Source organism: Aquarana catesbeiana, linkage group LG05, assembly GCF_042186555.1.
Source record: "Aquarana catesbeiana isolate 2022-GZ linkage group LG05, ASM4218655v1, whole genome shotgun sequence".
NCBI lineage: Eukaryota > Metazoa > Chordata > Amphibia > Anura > Ranidae > Aquarana > Aquarana catesbeiana.
Window position 1 is genome coordinate 243,295,077 of NC_133328.1, and position 24,597 is coordinate 243,319,673.

The following is a 24,597-nucleotide window of genomic DNA, read 5'->3' on the forward strand; positions in this document are numbered from 1 at the left end:
AGTGCCCATATAGATCAGGCTTGTGCATTAGAATTCTCAGAGCAGGAGAGTGACCCCCTAAGTGTACCCAAAACAGGAGAGTGACCCCCTAAGTGTACCCAAAGCAAGAGAGTGACCCCCTAAGTGTACCCAAAGCAGGAGAGTGACCCATCAGGAGTAACCAGGGCAGGAGAGTGACCCCCTAAGTGTACCCAGAGCAGGAGAGTGACCCCCTAAGTGTACCCAGAGCAAGAGATTGACCCCTCAGGAGTAACCAGGCCAGGAGAGTGACCCCCTAAGTGTACCCAGAGCAGGAGAGTGACCCCCTAAGTGTACCCAGAGCAAGAGATTGACCCCCTAAGTGTACCCAGAGCAGGAGAGTGACCCCCTAAGTGTACCCAGAGCAGGAAAGTGACCCCCTCAGAGTGCCTAGATCACAGGATTCCCCTTATCAAGATCAGGCATACCCCTAGATCAGTGAAAGAGGAGGGGGAAAGGGGAGAGGGGACAAGAGAAGTTGTAAGGAAAGTTTCACACTGCAGTGATGCTGGAACCCTGCGAATCCAGTGCGGGTTCCCGCATCGCATGTCTCCTGGCGGCAGTTCACACTGCCCTATGCGAACTGCTGGGAGTGTCAATTAAAAGTTAATGACACCCCCAATTTAATTAGCTTATTGCGGTGCGATCTGTAAATTCAGACATTCCGATTTCCGATTCCGATTCCTGGGGTCCTGTGTGAGTTTGGTCCAAATGCGATGCAATTTCAGCCATACTATCTGTATGGCTGAGGTCGCATTGCACGGACATCGCATGTCATTTGCACTGCAGTGCGGTGCAAATCACATCTGATGTCGGACATCGCTGCAGTGTGAACCGGCACTAAAGGACGACCAGCCATGGTATATATGCTCGATGATGTAAACTTTACAAAAATTAATAATTTAAACAGGGGCACAAGACCCGCCCCTCTAAACACTGTTAAAATAGGTTAAAAGGAAAGAGATAACGCTGTCACTTCAACAAACACACAGGATGTCGTTCACATGTCCAATCATGCTGCAAACTAAGTATGGAGACTTCCAGGTATGTAAGCCTAAGTGGTCTAGGTGTGGGTTAATCAGGCACAAAGCAGGCGGGGCTTGTTGTGTGGGTTAATCAGGCACAAAGCAGGCGGGGCTTGTTGTATGTTATTTGTGTCATTCACCCCTTGATATCATAGAGCTGACCTTTGTGACACAATACATATGGAAAGTAACCCACACTGCATGTGGACAAATTGGATACAGGGTAACACAGCTGGATAGTTCGCTTGAATCACTGTTGGATAATTCTGAGCAGTCTTTGACTATTCCTCTCCGGGAACAGTCCTGGTTAGATAAGGATCCGTGTCAGGGCTGAGTGGAAATGCATAGTGTTGCCTACTTTTATTGATTCCCCCTTATTGCCATAAGGCATCCAGATGCCTGATCAAAGTCCAGAGGCAGATGTCCCCATTGTATGGCTATGAGCCAATATATGGATCGGTGTTGGATGCAGGGAGGTGATAGTCAGATGTATGGCTGTATTGACAAGTCATCTTCCCAGTGATTGGATCACAGGATTCCCTTTATGAAGATCAGGCATACCCCTAGATCAGTGCCTGCCACCACCATAGAGGAGAACATGGGTCCCCCCAGACCCCCCTTGTCTCAGCTCAATGGTGGGGTGAGGGGAGGGCACAGCTTACTGACAGACCTTATCCTTCCTCCATAGATTAGGACTGGAGTCCCCTTCCCCTCCTAGCTCAGCAGACAGCAGCTCCATAATAAGATACAGGGCCAAGCAGGTGATGGTGATGGGGTGGGTGCAGCCTACTTACATTTCCAGAAGAAATCCTTCTTCCTCCTGGGCTGGGATAGGAAACTCCCCTCTTATCCTGATCCTGACTCAGCCCACAGCAGCTCCATAGAAGCACACACAGCTCCTGTCTGCCTGGTGGTGATGAGGTGGAGGGGCGAGCATGGCTTTCATGCAGAGAGAGACAAATTCCTTCCTCCACAGCTCGGCTGGGCTGAGAGCTTCTCCCTCCTTCCTTTCCTTAGTATGGCGGTCAAGTACAGAGGTGCTACAGGTCCCAGTGCTTTCAAAACCTAGCGCCTCTGTACAGTACTGAGATCAATCCGCCACTAATGATGCCGGGACTCACTGAAGAGCAGCGGCTTATGCGGCCAGAGCTGCAGTATCCCTCCTCTATATGAAAGAGTCCGCAGATTTTTTTTGTCACACAGAGCACACAGATTCAATTTTCTTTAAAAAAATTGTGTGACATATATTGGACATTCAAGTGTGCAAATTTTGGGGGCGCTTTGAGGGTGCTTTAGCACACCCAAGCACCCACCTGGCGCCATCCCTGGATGCGGGACAATGCTTAGCTGAGCGGGACTGCAGGACATACCTCAGAATCTGTGGCTGTCCCACAGAATCCGGGACTGTTGGGAGGTATGCTGAACTGGCACAGCTTTGGTTATTATTGGTGTCTCATTTGATACAGCTCACACTGGAACTGCTCACTGCTCACACTGGAACCCAATGGGTTTTGAAAAACAAGGGCCGCTTGACTTTGTGACTTTGGAAACACTTTGATGATACCTGATAAAAACCAAGTGATGGTAGACTCAGCAGGGCTGGATTTCCACTAGGGCATATAGACTGGCCTAGGGCCCCACTGCCACTGGGTGCAGCACCAAGTACCATGCGTCCAATATTCTGCAAGGTGTCGGGTAAAACCAGGAGTACACTGTAGAGTAGCAGTGAATGCCTTGTGCTGGAATGGGCTGTCTACGGCATTCTTTCTTGCATGTCAAATAAATGATCTAGGGATAGCACTGGCTAGTGAGCTGCTATACAATATACTCTTTTAGTAACTATAGCTTTCATGCAAAAAATATGGGTCTTAAATTAAAAGTCCAGTCAAATACTATCTAAGCTTAAAATGTTTGTTAAGTCTAAATTAAAAATCACTGCCAGCCCCTCTATTATAGGCAGGTATACCACACTATATATAAGTCATTTCTAAAAAACAAGATTTGTTAATACCTATTTAGTGCAATCTTCAGGTGAGTCACGTGACTAGTGGCCACTTTACAGCTCCGATATATGGCTTCTGCAGGAGGTACCGAGATTTCCCTCTGATGTCAGCCAGGGAGGTCACGTGGCCACTCAGCCCCTCCCGCAGAAGCCCTGAAGATCGCTCTAAATAGATATTTACAAGCCTTGTTTTTAGAAAAAACGTACACAGTGTGGTATGCCTGCCTATAATAGAGGGGTTGGCAGTGACCATTGTACGTTTTTTTTCTTGATATAGCGGCAGTGGGGGGGGGGAGGGGGCGTTCAGAGACACAGACACAGAGCTGAAAAGCAGGGAGGGAGGGGGAGAGGGGTAAGCTGAGAGCAGGCTGCGGATGACGGAGGGACAAACTCTGAGCACGGTGGTCAAGGCTCAGCAGCCCTGATTTTCGTGGTCAGTGCCGAGAAGGGGTTACAGGAAGTGGCAGGTTCAGCCAGTTTTTTTTTTTTTTTTTTACAGTTTAGAGGGGGGCAGATTACACAGCACAAGCACTGTGCTGTTTAATCTGCTTTAAGGGACCAGGAAATGATTTTTTTGTTTTTTCTTGTTTTAAGTGTTGGTGACCCCCTGGCAAGCCACATTTGGCATGTCATTTTTTTGGGGGAGCCTGTTTTTACAGGCACCCACCTCCCACTTCCTCCCCTGGCTCCACAACGCCTGAAGGAAGATCACCTCTCTCCCCTCCCTCCCTGCAATCTTCTGGGACACGTCACAGGTCCCAGAAGAGAGCCCAGCCATTCACAGCGCGCAGCGCAGCTCACGCATGCGCAGTGAGCACCTTGCTGTGAAGCCACAGCCTGGTGCCCACAGTTAGAATGCCTCGGAGAGGAGTGGGAGAGGAGCGGGAGAGGAGCGAGGCATCCTGCACGCTTATCACTGGATCGTGTGACAGGTGAGTGTCTTTTAAATGGGTGGAACTCCGCTTTGAGCCTTCTCCCACCCCCATTCTAAGCCTATTCTACCTAAATCCTGTAAAGGAAAGATGTCTGTGCCTACATATTCTGAGGGTGCTCCAATCCAGTCACACGATCAACTCCAGTTTAGAGCAGGGACAGCCGGCAAAGGATGCCCCATAGTAAGCCTATGGATGACATCACCGCAGAGGCATTGCAGCCAATTTTGGCTATCTCTCCTCTTCACAGAAGCCAGATGCTGGGAAGATCGTGTAACCAAACCAGAGAACCTTCAGAATAAGTAAATATAAACATCTTACCTTAGAATAGTTAGAATAGGGCTTAGCATGGGGGTGGGAGCAGGTTTTAGCTTAGATAGTATTTGACTAGACTTCTACATTAATATTTTATACCTATAGTGAAATGCTGTCAGGGGAAAAAGTTCTAATAAACTATTTCTGGACTTTTTACCTCCACCACATTGCAAAAAAGGTACATTTATGAGGTATCACTGTATTCAGGAGAACAAGTTTCAGTTTCTGGGATTGTACCAGTGGCGGAACTATAGGGGTCGCTGCTATTACATTTGCGACTGAGCTCTGTCGTTCTGCCGCTGTGGGGGGGGGCCCCAAGACCCGGTATCTGCCCCTGCACTGATGGCTGTTTGTTTAACATGCGTGGGGGGGTGGGAGGTGGCGATCGGCAGCTCCCTTGGGCTTGTAGTTCTCTCTCCGAATGTATACAGTGGAGTGGGGAGGGGCCTCTGACCTGGGCATGTATCGGCTTCACTCTTCAGTGAGTCGCTCTGCTTCATCACTCTTGCCGATACATGCCCAGGTCAGAGGCACCTCCCCTCTCCACTGTATACATTCAGAGAAAAAACTACAAGACAAAAACTACAAGCCCCAGGGAGATAGCGCCACCCCTGGACACCATAGAGCTGCTGATTGCTGCCTCCAACCTCCCCCCAGGTGGGGGGGGGGTACAGAGATGTGCTGGGGGTCCAAGGTGCACAGCGGAGGATGTAAGGGGGGCTATCTAGGGACCCTGATATAAGGAGGGGCTCTCTGGGGACCCCGATGTAAGGAGGGGCTCTCTGGGGACCCCGATGTAAGGAGGGGCTCTCTGGGGACCCCGAGGAGGCGGCTCTCTGGGGACCCTGATGTAAGGAAGGGGCTCTCGCGGGACCCTGATGTAAGGGGAGGCTCTCTGGGGACCCTGATGTAAGGAAGGGCTCTCTGGGGACTCTGATGTAAGGAAGGGGCTCTCTGGGGACCCTGATGCAAAGGCAGGCTCTCTGAGGACCCTGATGTACGGGGGGGACTCTCTGAGGACCCTAGTGTAAGGGGGGGACTCTCTGGGGACCCTAATGTAAGGGGGGACTCTCTGGGGACCCTAATGTAAGGGGGGGACTCTCTGGGGACCCTAATGTAAGGGGGGACTCTCTGGGGACCCTAATGTAAGGGGGGACTCTCTGGGGACCCTAATGTAAGGGGGGACTCTCTGGGGACCCTAATGTAAGAGGGGACTCTCTGGGGACCCTGATGTAAGGGGGGGCTCTCTGGAGACCTTGATGTAAGGGGGGCTCTCTGGGGACCCTGATGTAAGGTGGGGCTCTCTGGGGACCCTGATGTAAGGGGGAGCTCTCTGGGGACCCTGATGTAAGGGGGGGCTCTCTGGGGACTCTGATGTAAGGGGGGCTCTCTGGGGACCCTGATGTAAGGGGGGGCTCTCTGAGGACCCTGATGTAAGGGGGGGACTCTCTGGGGACCCTAATGTAAGTAGGGAGGCTCTCTGGGGACCCTGATGTAAGGGGGATCCGCACTATGTAACAATATTTTATTTATTTATATATATATATATATATATATATATATATATTTATTTATAATATATGAAGCTCTAACGAGCAGGGCTCTCTGATTCCCCCTGTATTGAATTGTATTGTAATTGTACTGTCTGACACACACACACACACACACACACACACACACACACACGTATATTATATACATGTGTATGCCCGGCCAAGCATATGACTTTCTTTACTTCGCTGCTATGGGCTCTAGCCCGAGATCTTATGTAGACCTAGCAACGCCCATGGTGGGGGCTAGGGATGAGCTTCGTGTTCGAGTCGAACCCATGTTCGACTCGAACATCGGCTGTTCGATCGTTCGCCGAATTGCGAACGTTATGGGCCGTTCGCGCTAAATTCGTGTGGCGCGTCACGGCCCATAATTCACTGCGGCATCGCAGTGCATTGCTGGCTGATGATTGGCCAAGCATGCACTATGACCCGCATGCTTGGCCAATCACAGCGCCGTCAGTAGAGAGAGCTGTAATTGGCCAAAGCCAGGGTGGCTTTGGCCAATTATGGCTCAGGGGATTTAGTACACACCCCACACTATATAAGGCCGCCTGCACGGCGGCCCTGTGTAGTGTGTGTTCCGGTGTGCTGAGAGATAGAGAGAGAGAGAGACAGTGTCATTTGATTTGAGTTAGATAGATTAGGCAGAACAGTCAGTCAGTTAGCTGCACTTACAGTGTATTGTGTATATATATGCATCCCAGGTGTTGCATATATATATATACACTGTATTCAGTTTAGCTAGATCCGTTCCTGTTATCTTCTATCTAGACTATTTACATTTAATGCAGTGCGTCCTGCTCACAGTGTTCAGCTAGATCCGTTCCTGCTATTTACATTTAGTGCAGTGCGTCCTGCTCACAGTGTTCAGCTAGATCCGTTCCTGTTATCTTCTAGACTATTTACATTTAGTGCAGTGCGTCCTGCTCACAGTGTTCAGCTAGATCCGTTCCTGCAATTTACATTTAGTGCAGTGCGTCCTGCTCACAGTGTTCAGCTAGATCCGTTCCTGCTATTTACATTTAGTGCAGTGCGTCCTGCTCACAGTGTTCAGCTAGATCCGTTCCTGCAATTTACATTTAGTGCAGTGCGTCCTGCTCACAGTGTTCAGCTAGATCCGTTCCTGCTATTTACATTTAGTGCAGTGCGTCCTGCTCACAGTGTTCAGCTAGATCCGTTCCTGCTATTTACATTTAGTGCAGTGCGTCCTGCTCACAGTGTTCAGCTAGATCCGTTCCTGCTATTTACATTTAGTGCAGTGCGTCCTGCTCACAGTGTTCAGCTAGATCCGTTCCTGCTATTTACATTTAGTGCAGTGCGTCCTGCTCACAGTGTTCAGCTAGATCCGTTCCTGTTATCTTCCTACTGACAGGCAGGCTTGTCTGGTTACAGTATATAAAGCTACCTGAAGAAAATTACAGGTGTTCTATTTGATCCTATTAGTACCACGGTCAGGCAGCTAGACTATTTACATTTAGTACAGTGCGTCCTGCTCACAGTGTACAGCTAGATCCGTTCCTGTTATCTTCCTACTGACAGGCAGGCTTGTCTGGTTACAGTATATAAAGCTACCTGAAGAAAATTACAGGTGTTCTATTTGATCCTATTAGTACCACGGTCAGGCAGCTAGACTATTTACATTTAGTACAGTGCGTCCTGCTCACAGTGTACAGCTAGATCCGTTCCTGTTATCTTCCTACTGACAGGCAGGCTTGTCTGGTTACAGTATATAAAGCTACCTGAAGAAAATTACAGGTGTTCTATTTGATCCTATTAGTACCACGGTCAGGCAGCTAGACTATTTACATTTAGTACAGTGCGTCCTGCTCACAGTGTTCAGCTAGATCCGTTCCTGTTATCTTCCTACTGACAGGCAGGCTTGTCTGGTTACAGTATATAAAGCTACTTGAAGAAAATTACAGGTGTTCTATCCCAGCTTAGTGCAGCTACAGGCCATTAGTATGTCTGGAAGGCCAAGAAGGAGAGGCAGACAGTCACAAGCCAATAAGAGAGGGCAAGCAGGCTCTGTGTCTAGTGCTGGTCGTGGAGACGGTGCATCCTCATCAGCACGTGGCCATGGGACACGCTTGGCCTTTTTTTCGGCAGCTGGCCATGTTGAGCCGCAACATGCGGAAGACTTGGTCGAGTGGATGACCAAGCCGTCCTCATCCTCCTCATCCTCTCTCACCCATGCCCAGGGTGCTTTGTCTGGCAAAGCAGCGGCCTCTTCCCTCAGCTCAATGTCATCAGTGACTCCTTCCCTAGCTCCACCATGTCCTCATGAGGATTCCCTCGAACTGTTTGACCACAGTGTTGGGTACATGCTCCAGGAGGATGCCCAGCGTTTGGAAGGCTCTGATGACGATACTGAGCTCGATGAAGGCAGTAACATGAGCGCGGACAGAGGGGGTGCCCAAGAAGGACAGCAATCTGGCAGTCATGCTCCCCCTGCTGCAGCATACTGCCAGGTTTGCTCCAGTGATGAGGAGGGAGGGGATGATGAGGTCACTGACTCAACGTGGGTGCCTGATAGGAGAGAGGAGGAGGAGGAGGAGGAGGAGGAGGAGGCGGCAGCACATCACCAACGAGGCAGGATGCCCTCCAGGGGCCAGCCTAAGGGCAGCACATTGACTGCATCACACCCCAAAGCTCCACATGTGCAGGGCGCTGCAGTCTCTGCGCGTTATTCAAAAAGTTCTTTGGTGTGGGCCTTTTTTGAGACGAGTGCATCAGATCGCACCGCTGCTATTTGCAACATATGTCTCAAGCGTATCTCGCGTGGCCAAAATATCTCCCGCTTGGGTACCACATGCTTGACCAGACATATGTTGACCTGCCATGCAGTTCGTTGGCAAGCGTATCTAAAAGACCCACACCAAAGAACAAAGAGGATCTCTCCTTGCTCCTCATCAGCTGAGATTTCCAACCCCACTAGACCTTCAGTCCTCTCTGAGACCTGCAGTGAGAGGAATGAAGGTGTAGAATTAGGTGTGTCACAGCCAAGTACTTGTGGGCAATCTGCTTTTGGTACACCGACGTCAGATTGTACCAGGCAAATTTCCCTGCCCCAGCTGCTGCACCGCCGAAAGAAGTTTGCTCCCAGCCATCCACATGCCCAGCGGTTGAATGCTAGCTTGGCAAAATTGCTAGCACTTCAACTGCTGCCTTTTCAGTTGGTAGACTCTGCCCCCTTCCGTGAGTTTGTGGAATGTGCGGTTCCTCAGTGGCAGGTACCCAAACGCCACTTTTTCTCACGGAAGGCGATTCCGGCTCTCTACCGGCATGTGGAAGGCAATGTCCATGCCTCGCTGGACAGGGCGGTCAGCGGTAAGGTGCATATTACCGCTGACTCATGGTCCAGCAGGCATGGACAGGGACGTTACCTAAGTTTCACGGCGCATTGGGTGACTCTGCTGGCAGCTGGGAAGGATGCAGGACAAGGTGCAGTAGTGTTGGAGGTTGTTCCGCCACCACGCCTCCAAAATGCTGATTGTGACACACCTCTCTCCTCCACCCCCTCCTCTTCTTCTTCCTCCATGGCCTCTTCCTCGGAACCAGCGGTGCTCCGTAGGCGTTCAAGGGGCTACGCAAGTACGCAGGCCAAAAGATGCCATGTGGTGCTTGAGCTGGTGTGCTTGGGGGACATGAGCCACACTGGGGCAGAGGTTCTGTCAGCTCTGCAGGGGCAGGTTCAGAGGTGGTTGACGCCACGCCAACTTAAGGCAGGAATGGTGGTTTGCGACAATGGCACCAACCTCCTCTCTGCCCTCCGACAGGGACAAATGACCCATGTGCCCTGTTTGGCTCACGTCCTTAACTTGGTGGTGCAGCGGTTCTTGGGCAGGTACCCGGGCTTACAGGATGTCCTGAGGCAGGCCAGGAAAGTCTGTGTGCATTTCCGCCGGTCATATAATGCCAGTGCTCGGCTGACGGACCTCCAAAAGGAGTTTAACCTGCCCAAGAACCGCCTAATCTGTGACATGCCCACCAGGTGGAACTCAACGTTGGCCATGCTGCAGCGGCTGCACACGCAGCAGAGGGCCATCAATGAGTACCTGTGCGACTATGGCACCAGGACAGGGTCAGGGGAGCTTGGTTTTTTTTCCCCACGCCAGTGGGCCATGATCAGGGATGCATGCACTGTCCTGTCACCATTCGAGGAGGCCACGAGGATGGTGAGCAGTGACAGTGCATGCATCAGTGACACTGTCCCCCTTGTCCACCTGTTGGAGCACACGCTGCGTGGAATAATGGACAGGGCACTTGAGGCAGAACAGAGGCAGGAAGAGGAGGACTTCCTTAGCTCTCAAGGCCCCCTTTATCCAGACAGTGTTCCTGCGTGCCCGCCGATCACACAGGAAGAGGACGAGGAGGAAGAGGAGGAGGAGGAAGATTGTGTCAGTATGGAGGTGGAGCCTGGCACTCAGCATCAGCAGCAGTCTTTAAGGGATCAGTCCCAAGAAACACATGGACTTGTACGTGGCTGGGAGGAGGTGGCTGCGGACCATGTCGTTCTTAGTGACCCAGAGGACTCCGGACCGAATGCCTCAGCAAACCTACGCTGCATGGCCTCCCTGATCCTGCAAAGCCTGCGTAAGGATCCTCGTATTCGTGGTATCAAGGAGAAGGACCAATACTGGCTGGCAACCCTCCTTGATCCACGTTACAAGGGTAAGGTTGCGGACCTTATCTTGCCATCGCAGAGGGAGCAGAGGATGAAACATCTTCGGGAGGCCTTGCAGAAAGGTCTGTGCAACGCGTTCCCAGAGACTGGGAGGTTACAAACTCCTGTTTCTGGACAACGTGTTGCTGAGGCTTCGGTCAGTCAAAGAAGGAGCGGTGGAGAAGGTGGCCGTCTGACCGATGCGTTCAGACAATTTTTTGGTCCGCAGCCCCAAGGTATGATCGGTTCCAGCAACCATCGCCAGCGTCTGTTTTACATGGTGCAGGAATACCTAGGGGCAAGATCAGACTTGGACACCTTTCCCACCGAAAATCCTCTGGGTTACTGGGTCTTGAGGATGGATCACTGGCCAGAGCTTGCACAGTATGCAATTGAGCTACTGGCCTGTCCTGCATCCAGCGTTCTTTCGGAACGCACATTCAGTGCTGCTGGAGGCGTGGTAACCGATCACAGGGTGCGTCTGTCCACCGACTCGGTCGATCGGCTGACCTTCATAAAAATGAATGAGTCTTGGATCACCACCAGCTACCAAGCACCTGATGCTGATGTAACCGAATAATTTTTTTTGAAATCTCAGATCCCTTCAAAGACTGCCTATGCTGATGCTGAGTGACTATCCCTGAGTAATTATCCTCTTCCTCCTCAATCATCACGCTGATAGCTTGTAAGAACATTTTTGGTTCTGGGCGCCACCACCAGTGCCTAAGGCACAATTTTTCAGCCCCTGTTTAACAGGGGCGTGTAATTACAATTTTTGATGTAATACTTTGCAGCAGGGCTCGTTCCTGCATTCCAACTAGAGTGTCTGTGAGGGGTTGCAGTGTTGTGGCACCAGCACCAGTGCCTAAGGCCCAATTTTTCTGCCCCTGTCTAACAGGGGCGTGTAATTACAATTTTTGAAGCAATAATTTGCAGCAGGGCTCGTTCCTGCGTTCCAACTAGAGTGTCTGTGAGGGGTTGCAGTGTTGTGGCACCAGCACCAGTGCCTAAGGCCTAATTTTTCAGCTCCTGTTCAACAGGGGCATGTAATTACAATTCTTGATCTAATATTTCACAGCAGGGCCCTGTGAGGGCTTACAGTGTTGTGGCCACAGCAACACCTAAGGCCCAAATTTCTGCTGAGTATATAGGGCAGGACCCTACTTTCAAACATCTAACTTACAAACGACTCCTACTTGCAAACGGAAGGAGACAACAGGAAGTGAGATGAAATCTACCCCTAGGAAGGGAAATTCTCTCCTGTAAGAGTTAATATGGGAAAACAATTTCTCCTTTCCACTGATGCTTTCCAATCCTTGTTCCACAAAAAAACCCAAATTTTCAAAAAACATTTTTCATTGGGACAAAAAAGTGAGGTGAAATCTTCTGAAGAGTAGGAAAGACAGCAAAACAAATGTCACAGGGGTGATAACCCTTCCCTATGTTTTCCAAAAAGCTTAGAAAAGATTTTTTGGCTGGAGCTAAACACGTTAAAAATGTTCAAAATTACAAACAGATTCTACTTAACAACAAACCTACAGTCCCTGTCTTGTTTGCACCGCCTGTATACTGCTGTTCAGAGTATATAGGGCCTGGTGGCCCCACACCTTTCCTTATTTTAATTTGGGTGCGGGGTTCCCCTTAATATCCATACAAGACCCAAAGGGCCTGGTAATGGACTGGGGGGTACCCATGCCGTTTGTCTCACTGATTTTCATCCATATTGCCATGACCCGACATGACATTAAACCCGCAAGCAGTTTTAAATGAGATTTTTTCCTTTAAAAATGACATTTGGTGCAGGGACTGTTCTAAACATGGGAAACACGCGTCACTTTACAGGCATACTATAGACACCCCCCAGGTACGATATTTAAAGGAATATTTCACTTTTTTTTTTTTACTTTAAGCATCATTAAAATCACTGCTCCCGAAAAAACGGCCGTTTTTAAAAGTTTTTTTTGCATTGATACATGTCCCCTGGGGTAGGACCCGGGTCCCCAAACCCTTTTTAGGACAATACCATGCAAATTAGCCTTTAAAATGAGCACTTTTGATTTCGAACGTTCGAGTCCCATAGACGTCAATGGGGTTCTAACGTTCGTGCGAACTTTCGGTCCGTTCGCGGGTTCTGGTGCGAACCGAACCGGGGGGTGTTCGGCTCATCCCTAGTGGGGGCCCTTCATGGTTTCTTGCACCGGAGTCCTGAAGATTCTAGTTATGCCTCTGGATTGTACTTCACATTGTAGATACACTAGAAAGAATTTCAGAATAGGGATTTCTTTTTTTTTTTACTTCCAAATTAAAGCCTGTAAAATTAAAGTAGAACTAAAGACACATTTTTTTTTTCATTTTGGATAGAGCAAGGGAGGGTTACAGCCCCTGTTTTTTTTCCATCTGTGTCCCATTGGGAAGATTTCCCTTCACTCCCTTTCCCATAGCCAAAACAGGAAGTCAGAGGAAATCCCTCCAAAGTGAGGGAATTCTTCATTGTTACCAGGGTCACCAGTAGGGATGAGCTTCGTGTTCGAGTCAAACCCATGTTCGACTCGAACATCGTATGTTTGTCCGTTCGCCGAATTGTGAACGATATGGGCCGTTCGCGCCAAATTCGTGTGGCGTGTCACGGCCCATAATTCACTGCGGCATCGCAGTGCATTGCTGGCTGATGAATGGCCAAGCATGCACTATGACCCGCATGCTTGGCCAATCACAGCGCTGTCAGTAGAGAGAGCTGTAATTGGCCAAAGCCAGGGTGGCTTTGGCCAATTATGGCTCAGGGGGTTTGGAACACACCCCACACTATATAAGGCCGCCTGCACGGCGGCCCTGTGTAGTGTGTTCCGGCGTGCTCAGAGAGAGAGACAGTGTCATTTCATTTGAGTTAGCTAGATTAGGCAGGACAGTCAGTGAGTTAGCTGCACTTACAGTGTATTGTGTATATATATGCATCCCAGGTGTTGTATATATATATATATACACTGTATTCAGTTTAGCTAGATCTGTTCCTGTTATCTACCTACTGACAGGCAGTCTTGTCTTGTTACAGTACTTACAGCTACCTGAAGAAAATTGCTGGTGTTCTTTTGATCCTATTGGTACCACAGTTAGGCAGCTAGACTATTTACAGTTAGTGTAGTGCGTCCTCCTCAGTGTTCAGTTAAAGCTACAAGTTAGTTTAGCGTGACCTCTGCACAGTGTTCAGCTAAAGCTACAAGTTAGGGTGGTGCATCCTCCTCACAGTATTCAGCTAAAGCTACAAGTTAGGGTAGTGCGTCCTCCTCACAATGTTCAGCTAAAGCTACAAGTTAGTTTAGTGTGACCTCTGCACAATGTTCAGCTAAAGCTACAAGTTAGGGTAGTGCGTCCTCCTCACAGTGTTCAGCTAAAGCTACAAGTTAGTTTAGTGTGACCTCTGCACAGTGTTCAGCTAAAGCTACAAGTTAGGGTAGTGCGTCCTCCTCACAGTGTTCAGATAAAGTTACAAGTTAGTGTAGTGCGTCCTCCTCACGGTGTTCAGCTAAAACTACAAGTTAGTGTAGTGCGACCTCTGCACAGTGTTCAGCTAAAGCTACAAGTTAGTGTAGTGCGTCCTCCTCACAGTGTTCAGCTAAAACTACAAGTTAGTGTAGTGTGACCTCTGCACAGTGGCTAAAGCTACAAGTTAGTGTAGTGCGTCCTCCTCACAGTGTTCAGCTAAAACTACAAGTTAGTGTAGTGCGACCTCTGCACAGCGTAGCTACACGGCAATCTCACACGAGTACTAGAGGAGGGAGTGAAGGGGGACAGAGCGGAGCTCCAGTGAAGGGACCAGTGCTGCGGACGGGTGAGGCGATTGTGAGCACACACACCTCCTGGGTCCGCCGTGGCCTGCCTGTTGTTATTTCAGTTGCTATTGCTTTCTGTGCTGTGGGAGTTCTCCATTTGCCGTGAAGTGACTTGCCTGTTATTTTATTTTAAATGTGAGTTCATTACAAGTTGTTTTATATGTGATTAAATCTTTTAAACAAGATTACACTATTGGAGCTTCTTTTATTTTTATGTCATACTACCAACCTGAGAAAAGCGGTGTTCCTATGGAGCAGTGGAGGTGTATGCTCGCATGTTAACCCCCATGTAAGTGGGTTAGAGGCTCTGTCAGGCCAAACACGAGAGTGAGAGGCCTTAACAGCTGGTGAGTTTGAATTTCAGCAGGGAGTGGATTCACGTCACAGAGGTGTGGTGGATGTTTGAAAACACAGCTGAGCAGTTTTGGAGTCACCCTCACTCTTTTTTTGGACTTTCTTCAAATATTTTCATGATTATTTTTCACGATTGATTGGTTTCTGGACTTTATAGATATTTACTGTGTTCAATTTTCATTATATATTTTTTCTTGGATTTATATATTTGTATATCACTTTCACTGAGTGTTATAATTTGAATATTATTATTATTATTATTTTTTGAATAATTTATTTTATTTAATATTAATTTTTACTTTTTGGGATATTTAGCAATATATGTTTTTTCACTTTTTCTCTAGTCACGTCTGTATTCAGCTCACTGGCTGGATAAGAGTGTCTGGCATCTCCCCACCTGGGGATAAGCGCCACTATTTCATCTATAATTTTCTTTTGGTGAATTCGGTTTATAAAGCTTCAAGTTAGTTTAGTGTGACCTCTGCACAGTGTTCAGCTAAAGCTACAAGTTAGGGTAGTGCGTCCTCCTCACAGTGTTCAGATAAAGCTACAAGTTAATGTAGTGCGTCCTCCTCACAGCGTTCAGCTAAAACTACAAGTTAGTGTAGTGCGACCTCTGCACAGTGTTCAGCTAAAGCTACAAGTTAGTGTAGTGCGTCCTCCTCACAGTGTTCAGCTAAAACTACAAGTTAGTGTAGTGCGACCTCTGCACAGTGGCTAAAGCTACAAGTTAGTGTAGTGCGTCCTCCTCACAGTGTTCAGCTAAAACTACAAGTTAGTGTAGTGCATCCTCTGCACAGTGTTCAGCTAAAGCTACAAGTTAGTGTAGTGCATCCTCCTCACAGTGTTCAGCTAAAACTACAAGTTAGTGTAGTGCGACCTCTGCACAGTGTTCAGCTAAAACTACAAGTTAGTGTAGTGCGACCTCTGCACAGTGTTCAGCTAAAGCTACAAGTTGGTGTAGTGCGTCCTCCTCAGAGTTTTCAGCTAAAGCTACAAGTTAGTTTAGTGTGACCTCTGCACAGTGTTCAGCTACAGCTACAAGTTAGGGTAGTGCGTCCTCCTCACAGTGTTCAGCTAAAGCTACAAGTTAGTGTAGTGCATCCTCCTCACAGTGTTCAGCTAAAACTACAAGTTAGTGTGGTGCGACCTCTGCACAGTGTTCAGCTAAAGCTACAAGTTAGTGTAGTGCGTCCTCCTCACAGGGTTCAGCTAAAACTACAAGTTAGTGTAGTGCGTCCTCCTCACAGTGTTAAGCTAAAACTACAAGTTAGTTTTTTGCAAGCTCTGCACAGTGTTCAGCTAAAGCTACCTGTAGAAGGTTGGTGGTGGTTTCCTGATCCTATCACTACCGCAGGCAGCTAAATAAGCTACAAGTTAGTTTTTTGCGAGCTCTGCACAGTGTTCAGCTAAAGCTACCTGTAGAAGGTTGGTAGTGTTTTCCTGATCTTATCACTACTGCAGGCAGCTAAATAAGCTACAAGTTATTTTTTTGCGTGCTCTGCACAGTGTTCATCTAAAACTACAAGTTAGTGTAGTGCGAGCTCTGCACAGTGTTCAGCTAAAGCTACCTGTAGAAGGTTGGTGGTGTTTTCCTGATCCTATCACTACCGCAGGCAACTAAATAAGCTACAAGTTAGTTTTTTGCGAGCTCTGCACAGTGTTCACCTAAAGCTACCTGTAGAAGGTTGATGGTGTTTTCCTGATGCTATCACTACCGCAGGCAGCTAAATAAGCTACAAGTTATTTTTTGCGAGCTCTGCACAGTGTTCACCTAAAGCTACCTGTAGAAAGTTGGTGGTGTTTTCCTGATCCTATCACTACTGCAGGCAGCTAAATAAGCTACAAGCTAGTTTTTTGCGAGCTCTGCACAGTGTTCAGCTAAAACTACAAGTTAGTGTAGTGCGAGCTCTGCACAGTGTTCAGCTAAAGCTACCTGTAGAAGGTTGGTGGTGTTTTCCTGATCCTATCACTACCGCAGGCAGCTAAATAGGCTACAAGTTATTTTTTTGCGAGCTCTGCACAGTGTTCACCTAAAGCTACCTGTAGAAGGTTGGTAGTGTTTTCCTGATCTTATCACTACTGCAGGCAGCTAAATAAGCTACAAGTTATTTTTTTGCGTGCTCTGCACAGTGTTCATCTAAAACTACAAGTTAGTGTAGTGCGAGCTCTGCACAGTGTTCAGCTAAAGCTACCTGTAGAAGGTTGGTGGTGTTCTCATACTACAGGCAGACAGTTGATTTTGCTAGCTGCAGTATCAATATAAATATATATATATATATATATATATATATATATATATATATATATATATATATATATCTCCCAGCTTAGTGCAGCTACAGGCCATTAGTATGTCTGGAAGGCCAACAAGGAGAGGCAGACAGTCACAAGCCAATAAAAGAGAGCAAGCAGGCTCTGTGTCTAGAGGCAACAGTGCTGGTCATGGAGACGGTACATCCTCATCAGCACATGGCCGTGGGACACGCTTGGCCTTTTTTTCGGCAGCTGGCCGTGTTGAGCCGCAACATGCGGAAGACTTGGTCGAGTGGATGACCAAGCCGTCCTCATCCTCCTCATCCTCTCTCACCCATGCTCAGGGTACTTTGTCTGGCAAAGCAGCTGCCAACGCGGCCTCTTCCCTCGGCTCAATGGCATCAGTGACTCCTTCCCTAGCCCCACCATGTCCTCCTGAGGAGTCCCTCGAACTGTTTGACCACAGTGTTGGGTACATGCTCCAGGAGGATGCCCAGCGTTTAGAAGGCTCTGATGATGATACTGAGCTAGATGAAGGCAGTAACGTGAGCACGGACAGAGGGGGTGCCCAAGAAGGACAGCGATCTGGCAGTCATGCTCCCCCTGCTGCAGCATACTGCCAGGTTTGCTCCAGTGATGAGGAGGGAGGGGATGATGAGGTCACTGACTCAACGTGGGTGCCTGATAGGAGGGAGGAGGAGGAGGAGGCACATCACCAATGAGGCAGGATGCCCTCCAGGGGCCAGCCTAATGGCAGCACACTGACTGCATCACACCCCAAAGCTCCGCATGTGCAGGGCGCTGCTGTCTCTGGGCATTATTCCAAAAGTTCTTTGGTGTGGGCCTTTGTTGAGATGAGTGCATCAGATCGCACCGCTGCTATTTGCAACATATGTCTCAAGCGTATCTCGCGTGGCCAAAACATCTCCTGCTTGGGCACCACATGCTTGACCAGACATATGTTGACCTGCCATGCAGTTCGTTGGCAAGCATATCTAAAAGACCCACACCAAAGAACAAAGAGGACCTCTCCTTCCTCCTCATCAGCTGAGATCTCCAACCCCACTATACCTTCAGTCCTCTCTGAGACCTGCACTGACAGGAATGAAGATGTAGAATTAAGTGTGTCACAGCCAAGTACTTTTGGGCAATCTGCTTTCGGTACACCGACGTCAGATTGTACCAGGCAAATTTCCCTGCCCCAGCTGCTGCACCGCCGAAAGAAGTTCGCTCCCAGCCATCCACATGCCCAGCGGTTGAATGCTAGCTTGGCAAAATTGCTAGCACTTCAACTGCTGCCTTTTCAGTTGGTAGACTCTGCTCCCTTCTGTGAGTTTGTGGAATGTGTGGTTCCTCAGTGGCAGGTACCCAAACGCCACTTTTTCTCACGGAAGGCGATTCCAGCTCTCTACCGGCATGTGGAAAGCAATGTCCATGCCTCGCTGGACATGGCGCAGCGGTAAGGTGCATATTACCGCTGACTCATGGTCCAGCAGGCATGGACAGGGACGTTACCTAAGTTTCACTGTGCATTGGGTGACTCTGCTGGCAGCTGGGAAGGATGCAGGACAAGGTGCAGTAGTGTTGGAGGTTGTTCCGACACCACGCCTCCAAAATGCCACTACTAATGATTGTGACACACCTCTCTCCTCCACCCCCTCCTCTTCTTCTTCCTCCATGGCCTCTTCCTGTGCTTTGTCCTCGGAACCAGCGGTGCTCCGTAGCCGTTCAAGGGGCTATGCAAGTATGCAGGCCAAAAGATGCCATGCGGTGCTTGAGCTGGTGTGCTTGGGGGACAGGAGCCACACTGGGGCAGAGGTTCTGTCGGCTCTGCAGGGGCAGGTTCAGAGGTGGTCGACGCCACGCCAACTTAAGGCAGGAATGGTGGTTTGCGACAATGGCACCAACCTCCTCTCTGCCCTCCGACAGGGACAAATGACCCATGTGCCCTGTTTGGCTCAGGTCCTTAACTTGGTGGTGCAGCGGTTCTTGGGCAGGTACCCGGGCTTACAGGATGCCCTGAGGTAGGCCAGGAAAGTCTGTGTGCATTTCAGCTGGTCATATAATGCCAGTGCTCAGCTGGCAGACCTCCAAAAGGAGTTTAACCTGCCCAAGAACCGCCTAATCTGTGACATGCCCACCAGGTGGAACGCAACGCTGGCCATGCTGCAGCGGCTGCACATGCAGCAGAGGGCCATCAATGAGTACCTGTGCGACTATGGCACCAGGACAGGGTCAGGGGAGCTTGTTTTTTTTTTTCCCACGCCAGTGGGCCATGATCAGGGATGCATGCACTGTCCTGTCACCATTTGAGGAGACCACGAGGATGGTGAGCAGTGACAGTGCATGCATCAGTGACACTGTCCCCCTTGTCCACCTGTTGGAGCACACGCTGCGTGGAATAATGGACAGGGCACTTGAGGCAGAACAGAGGCAGGAAGAGGAGGACTTCCTTAGCTCTCAAGGCCCCCTTTATCCAGACAGTGTTCCTGCGTGCCCACTGATCACACAGGAAGAGGAGGAGGAGGAGGAGGAGGAGGATTGTGTCAGTATAGAGGTGGAGCCTGGCACTCAGCATCAGCAGCAGTCTTTAAGGGATTAGTCCCAAAAAACACATGGACTTGTACGTGGCTGGGAGGAGGTGGCTGCAGACCATGTCGTCCTTAGTGACCCAGAGGACTCCGGACCGAATGCCTCAGCCAACCTACGCTGCATGGCCTCCCTGATCCTGCTAAGCCTACGTAAGGATCCTCATATTCGTAGTATCAAGGAGAAGGACCAATACTGGCTGGCAACCCTCCTTGATCCATGTTACAAGGGTAAGGTTGCGGACCTTATCTTGCCGTCACAGATGGAGCAGAGGATGAAACATCTTCGGGAGGCCTTGCAGAAAGGTCTGTGCAATGCGTTCCCAGAGATTGGGAGGTTACAAACTCCTGTTTCTGGACAACGTGTTGCTGAGGCTTCGGTCAGTCAAAGAAGGAGCGGTAGAGAAGGTGGCCGTCTGACCGATGCGTTCAGACAATTTTTTAGTCCGCAGCCCCAAGGTATGATCGGTTCCAGCAACCATCGCCAGGGTCTGTTTTACATGGTGCAGGAATACCTAGGGGCAAGATCTGACTTGGACACCTTTCCCACCGAAAATCCTCTGGGTTACTGGGTCTTGAGGATGCAATTGAGCTACTGGCCTGTCCTGCATCCAGCGTTCTTTCAGAACGCACATTCAGTGCTGCTGGAGGCTTTGTAACCGATCACAGGGTGTGTCTGTCCACCGACTCGGTCGATCGACTGACCTTCATAAAAATGAATCAGTCTTGGATCACCACCAGCTACCAAGCACCTGATGCTGATGTAACCGAATAATTTTTTTTGAAATCTCAGATCCCTTCAAAGACTGCCTATGCTGATGCTGAGTGACTATCCTGAGTAATTATCCTCTTCCTCCTAAATGATCACGCTGATAGCTTGTAAGAACATTTTTGCTTCTGGGCGCCGCCATCAGTGCCTAAGGCCCAATTTTTCAGCCCCTGTTTAACAGGGGCGTTTAATTACAATTTTTGATGAAATACTTTGCAGCAGGGCTCGTTCCTGCATTCCAACTACAGTATCTGTGAGGGGTTGCAGTGTTGTGGCACCAGCACCAGTGCCTAAGGCCCAATTTTTCAGCCCCTGTTTAACAGGGGCGTGTAATTACAATTTTTGATGCAATACTTTGCAGCAGGGCTTGTTCCTGCGTTCCCACTAGAGTATCTGTGAGGGTTTGCAGTGTTGTGGCACCAGCACCAGTGCCTAAGGCCCAATTTTTCAGCCCCTGTTCAACAGGGGCATGTAATTACAATTCTTGATCTAATATTTCACAGTAGAGCCCGTTTCTGCGCCCACCAAGAGCGAGTGAGGACTTACAGTGTTGTGGCACCAGCACCACCACCACCACCACCAAAGGCCCAATTTTTCTGCCCCTGTTCAACAGGGGCATGTAATTACAATTCTTGATCTAATATTTCACAGCAGGGCCCTGTGAGGGCTTACAGTGTTGTGGCCACAACAAAACCTAAGGCCAAAATTTCTGCTGAGTATATAGGGCAGGCCTAAACATCCAACTTACAAACGACTCCTACTTGCAAATGGAAGGAGACAACAGGAAGTGAGATGAAATCTACCCCTAGGAAGGGAAATTCTCTCCTGTAAGAATTGATATGGGAAAAACATTTCTCCTTTCCACTGATGCTTTATCACCAATCCTTGTTTCACAAAAAAACCCAAATTTTCAAAAAACATTTGTCATTGGGACAAAAAGTGAGGTGAAATCTTCTGAAGAGCAGCACAGACAGCAAAACAAATGTCACAGGGGTGATAACCCTTCCCTATGTTTTCCAAAAAGCTTAAAATAGATTTTTTGGCTGGAGCTAAACACGTTAAAAATGTACCAGTTCAAAATTACAAACAGATTCTACTTAACAACAAACCTACAGTCCCTGTCTTGTTTGCACCGCCTCTATACTGCTGTTCAGAGTACAGAGCCTGTATACTGCTGTTTCCTTTTTTAATTTGGGTACAGGGTTCCCCTTAATATCCATACAAGACCCAAAGGGCCTGGTAATGGACTGGGGGGTACCCATGCCGTTTGTCTCACTGATTTTCATCCATATTGCCGACATTACATTAAAGCTGCAAGCAGTTTTAAATGACTTTTTTTCCTTTAAAAATGACATTTTTAATAAAATAAAACATTACTGGATCTACTGATTACCAACAATACAGACCTGATCACGGATGTGGAAATACGGGGCAATTTAGGTAACAGCGATCACAGGTCAATTCGTTTCAGTATAAATCACACAAATAGGAAACATAAAGGGAATACAAAGACACTGAATTTCAAAAGAGCCAACTTCCCTAAACTACAAACCTTGCTAAAAGGCATAAATTGGGATAAAATATTAGGAACAAAGAATATGGAGGAGAGATGGGTTTGCTTTAAGAGCATATTAAATAAGGGCATTATCCAATGTATCCCATTGGGTAATAAATTTAAAAGAGCGAACAAAAGTCCTGGATGGCTTAACTCCAATGTAAAAATGCATATAAAAGCAAAAGAGAAGGCCTTCAAAAAATACAAGGTTGAGGGATCATCCTCAGCATTCAGACTTTATAAAGAATGCAACAAGAAATGTAAGGGTGCAATTAGGACAGCTAAGATAGAACATGAAATCCCAAGAAATTCTTTAAGTATGTAAACAGTAAAAAAGGGAGGACAGACCATATTGGCCCCATAAAGAATGAGGAAGGACATCTGGTTACAAAGGATGGGGGATGGCGAAGGTATTGAATTTATTCTTCTCTTCAGTCTTCACGAGTGAATCGGGGGGCTTCAGTAACCAAAACTGCAGTGTTTATCCTCATGACACAACACAGGAAGCACCTCCATGGTTAACAGAGGACAGAATTAAAATTAGACTTGAGAAACTTAACATTAATAAATCACCGGGACCAGATGGCTTGCATCCGAGGGTACTTAGGGAACTCAGTCAAGTGATTGCCAGACCGTTGTTCCTAATTTTTACAGATAGTCTACTGACTGGAATGGTACCAGCTGATTGGAGAAAAGCCAATGTAGCACCAATATTTAAAGAGGGCCCAAAATACATCCCTGGGAATTACAGACCAGTTAGCCTAACATCAATAGTATGTAAACTCTTGGAGGGGATGATAAGGGACTATATACAAGATTTTAGTAATAAGAACGGTATCATTAGCAGTAATCAGCATGGATTCATGAAGAATCGTTCTTGCCAAACCAATCTATTAACCTTCTATGAGGAGGTGAGTTGCCATCTAGATAAAGGAAGGCCCGTAGACGTGATGTATCTGGATTTTGCAAAAGCATTTGACACAGTTCCCCATAAACATTTACTGTACAAAATAAGGTCCGTTGGCATGGACCATAGGGTGAGTACATGGATTGAAAACTGGCTACAAGGGCGATTTCAGAGGGTGGTGATAAATGGGGAGTACTCAGAATGGTCAGGGGTAGGTAGTGGGGTTCCCCAGGGTTCTGTGCTGGGACCAATCCTATTTAATTTGTTCATAAACGATCTGGAGGATGGGATAAACAGTTCAATCTCTGTATTTGCAGACGATACTAAGCTAAGCAGGGCAATAACTTCTCCGCAGGATGTGGAAACCTTGCAAAAAGACCTGAACAAATTAATGGGGTGGGCAACTACATGGCAAATGAGGTTCAATGTAGAAAAATGTAAAATAATGCATTTGGGTGGCAAAAATATGAATGCAATCTATACACTGGGGGGAGAACCTCTGGGGGAATCTAGGATTGAAAAGGACCTGGGGGTCCTAGTAGATGATAGGCTCAGCAATGGCATGCAATGCCAAGCTGCTGCTAACAAAGCAAACAGAATATTGGCATGCATTAAAAAGAGGATCAACTCCAGAGATAAAACGATAATTCTCCCACTCTACAAGGCTCTGGTCCGGCCGCACCTGGAGTATGCCGTCCAGTTCTGGGCACCAGTCCTCAGGAAGGATGTACTGGAAATGGAGCTAGTACAAAGAAGGGCAACAAAGCTAATAAAGGGTCTGGAGGATCTTACTTATGAGGAAAGGTTGCGAGCACTGAACTTATTCTCTATGGAGAAGAGACGCTTGAGAGGGGATATGATTTCAATATACAAATACCGTACTGGTGACCCCACAATAGGGATAAAACTTTTTCTCAGAAGAGAGTTTAACAAGACTTGTGGCCACTTATTAAAATTAGAAGAAAAGAGGTTTAACCTTAAACTACGTAGAGGGTTCTTTACTGTAAGAGCGGCAAGGATGTGGAATTCCCTTCCACAGGCAGTGGTCTCAGCGGGGAGCATTGATAGCTTCAAGAAACTATTAGATAAGCAGCTGAATGACCGCAACATACAGGGATATATAATGTAATACTGACACATAATCACACACATAGGTTGGACTTGATGGACTTGTGTCTTTTTTCAACCTCACCTACTATGTAATTATGTAAATATTTTGTGCAGGGACTGTTCTAAGCACGGGAAACACGCGCCACTTTACAGGCACTTTACAGGCATACTATAGACACTCCCCAGGTACGATATTTAAAGGAATATTTCACTTTTTTTTTTTTTTTTTACTTTAAGCATCATTAAAATCACTGCTCCCGAAAAAACGGCCGTTTTTAAAAGTTTTTTTTGCATTGATACATGTTCCCTGGGGCAGGACCCGGGTCCCCAAAACCTTTTTAGGACAATACCATGCAAATTAGCCTTTAAAATTAGCACTTTTGATTTTGAACGTTCGAGTCCCATAGACGTCAATGGGGTTCTAACGTTCGTGCAAATTTTCGGTCCGTTCGCAGGGCGAACGGAACCGGGGGGCTGTTCGGCTCATCCCAGTCACTAGAACTAGTATCCCTTTAGGAAGATTTCCCCACTATTACTGTTCTGGGGCCACCCCAAAATTTTTGATTTTTTCACTTTCACTCTCAGTGATAATGGTAAACAGTATAAATAGAGAGAGTGAATCTCTCAAACGAGGACAAGGACAGCAATAAAAACTTGACAGGTGTTCTAATCCCTCTCCACTATGTCTAAAAAAAGTTTTGCCTTTAGTTACACTTTAAAGTA

The 24,597-nt window shown here is 47.9% G+C and overlaps 1 protein-coding gene across 1 annotated transcript in view; it reads right to left on the bottom strand.

The window, feature by feature from the left end:
• Window positions 1-24,597, bottom strand: part of LOC141144710 (sodium-dependent neutral amino acid transporter B(0)AT3-like) — a 339,059-nt gene that overhangs the window by 314,094 nt on the left and 368 nt on the right. The gene's annotated exons all lie outside the window — the stretch shown is intronic.